Below are 3,338 nucleotides of genomic sequence, written 5' to 3'. Positions count from 1 at the left end.
AGGGATGCACTAATACGCCCAACGTACACGTTTAAGCACGCCCATTATATGCGACTCAACCCAAAACAGCCCTAACTTCAAACAGTCATAACTTCTTTGTTCCAATTTTGTTTTCGACGTTCTTTATATCCATGGAAAGGTATTGAAGGGCTCTGTAATATTATCTAAATATCTTGGACTAAAAAATTTTCGAATAAAAATCCATATTTCATGCAAGAACCCGACCTATGACTTTTTCGTTCTACCCTTCAGCCCAAAACGCGATTCAAAGCTTTAGATCTCATAACCATCATTGCCTCCTTCCAAAAGGTCTAAACATTACCTTCTTAAGGCCTAAAGCCTTTACACAATCAACTTCCGACCCATGGCCCTGAAATAAGAAATGCCGAAAAATAGGATGTTACAATAGTATATTGAGACATGTCAAGTCTCCGTTTATGCTTATGTTTCTTGTATCGGTTATGACATCCCATACTTTAAAAGTACAAAATCTTTTGAAATGCCTAGATTTTGATATTATATCATGTCAATGTTATTTTAGAACCAATTCCGACATAAAAAATGTTTTAAATAAGCATAAACAAAAATTTTAAAAATGACGGTAAAAATAGGGATGCCACACTGATAGCCGGTGAATAGAAGCTATACTTACTCTGCTTAGAGTTATGCCCGCATAATCCTCAATTGTCATCAAAATACTCTGTAAGTTAAGCTACACTTACTCTGCTTTAAGTGTAACTTATAATTATAGTCATAGTCATTATTATGAACCTGTAATTCTGATTTATCATTAATTCCAAGTCATTATACTTATTGATATACTTACGGGAGTGATGTCTAGGCTGGATTTAGTGAGGTGCTTAAAGTGAGATTTCCAAACAATATACTATGTATACCAAACAAACCCTACCTCCGATATGATCCTACTTAGTTATTCCTTATTTTATAGATCTTGATATAGACATTGGGATTAATAAGGGATCTAGACTATCATTTATATAGTCTTCATGATTATGAAACCAGACTAATATTTAGTATCATACATTTAGGTCTTCAAGAAGTGTTAAGGCGAAGCGTTGCCCTAACTTCGAGTTACCTACTTCTGTCAAGTGAGTGCGTAGTTACTATCAAGTACATAATTTTAATAAAAGTATTTATGTGTGTCGCCTACTTGCTAATTCATACGTGTCGTGGTTCTCCTCAAACCAACAAACCGATTCACCCAGGTCTAACACATTAGATGGGAAACATCCCCACTCACAATGAAATCCATCTAAAAACTCCGAAAATCCCAACCTGCCCCTCCTCCACGTAGACAAAGCCAACTCAAACACAAGAGTTTGGTCCAACAAAAAATTGGAACCACTCGTATCCAATCTGATCAACTCATGACCCGAGATCCGTGAATCTACGCGTACATTACTCACTCCATCCTTTCGATTTAAGACAACACCTCCCTCAATCGAGATAATATCCTTTCCGACCATCGCAGAGACCCTAGTGTCGCCCTTGGTTCAACCACCAAGTTCCCAAGGACTCAATAGGAAATGCTACCATAGTCTAAGTACCTCTATGTGTCACACACCTAACCGATGAATGCTATGCCTTCTCACAGTCATACGATACTCCCTCTCACTAACTCGCGAATGCTATGGATCCCCACAGTCATACAATACTCTCTCACCGACTCATTCATGCTATGGCTCCCCAAAATCATATGGTAATCTCTCTCTCGCTAACTTGTACATGCTATGGCTCCCCACAATCATATGATACTCTCTCTCATTGACTCGTGCATGCTACGGCTCCCCGCAGTCATACGATACTCTCTCTCACTGAGCCGTGCATGTTACAGCTCCCTACAGTCATACAATACTCTCTCTCATTGAATCGTGCATGCTACGGCTCCCCGTAGTCTTACAATACTCTCTGTTGTTTACTCGTGCCTAATACGGCTCCCCGCAGTCATACAATACTCTCTCTCACTGACTCATGCATTCTATGTCTCCCTGCAGTCTTACAATTCTCTCTTACTGACTTGTGTATGCTATGGCTCCCCACAGTCATATGATAATCTCTCTTACTGACTCATGAATGTTACGGCTCCCCGTAGTCTTACAATACTCTCTCACTCGCCATGGGCTCACCCCATGATTTTTCCCTGACAGTCCTAAGTGATTACTCCCACCCAGATCCACTCACTCTCTTATCATCCCACAATCTCATCATCAAGTCATCACCACACTTAGTTCACTAGCTTATGCCCCGTGGTCCATAATAGATATGTGCACACACCTACCTAGATTATGCATTGCTACTCTTGACGAAAATTCTCGTAGACAAGGCACTTTCCTCATCACAGTTACACCTTTGGACAATCCTCATCTGGCAACAATTAACTGATGGTCTCACATCTGGAAATATAGTCGCTTGATGCTTCAATTGCCGTCCGAAAAACCCAAAACATCATAATAACCCAACTATTTAGGCCATCATACTCGGATACCCCGATACATCATCACATAATCTCACAATAGCTTGCCACGACCACAGATCTTCCGCTTACACAACTCGAAACCCTGAAGTACTCCAACTCATAGCTTGAAGCACAGAGGAATCATCAATGACTGAGAACGCGTTTATGACAACCCCAAACCCTACCCTCTACTAATCAAAACCCATGCAAAATTACTCATACTGACTCTGAAGTTGATTGACAAATCAACTTCTGCCCTTCCCAGAGTACATATAACAATCTATACGTCGAACTATAAATATTTCGACAATCGAATCTTGACCTCAACAACCCACCCATCTCAAAACGCAATATTATCACGCCCAAAGAAACACGGATCATAATCAGATTCCTACTCAACGACCACCTGTCGTGAAGACACTCATTCTCTCCTAAGCATATGCAACATGCATCATCCCACTCTGTGCGTTGCCTTGACTACCACATGACCCCAATATCATATACTCGGACCACATATCCCCATAACCCAAACTTTTGTATCACATCAAATTGAGGATCCCCCTCACAAAATACCCGGTCCTCCCCCACTTAGGGTTCGAACCATCGTCTATTGACATACCAACAGACCACACTACAGATTGGCTCACCAGATGTGTTATTCCCAACTCATGGAACGCACACGCAACACTTTATGACCTTCTAGATAATGACCTAATAACTCCAAGTATCTCGAATCTCAGAAGAAAACCTCGAAATCCTCCCAATGTGACTACCTCTAGTTACTCCAAAATCTCATAACGACACTTTATCGGATATCTTGACTATCCCGAATTAGTTACGAATCTCAACATGAAATAATGAA

Source organism: Lactuca saligna, chromosome 3 (genome assembly GCF_052625555.1).
Source record: "Lactuca saligna cultivar CGN05327 chromosome 3, ASM5262555v1, whole genome shotgun sequence".
Classification (NCBI taxonomy): domain Eukaryota; kingdom Viridiplantae; phylum Streptophyta; class Magnoliopsida; order Asterales; family Asteraceae; genus Lactuca; species Lactuca saligna.
The sequence above is the reverse complement of the archived record's forward strand: the minus strand, read 5'-3'. Positions refer to the sequence as shown.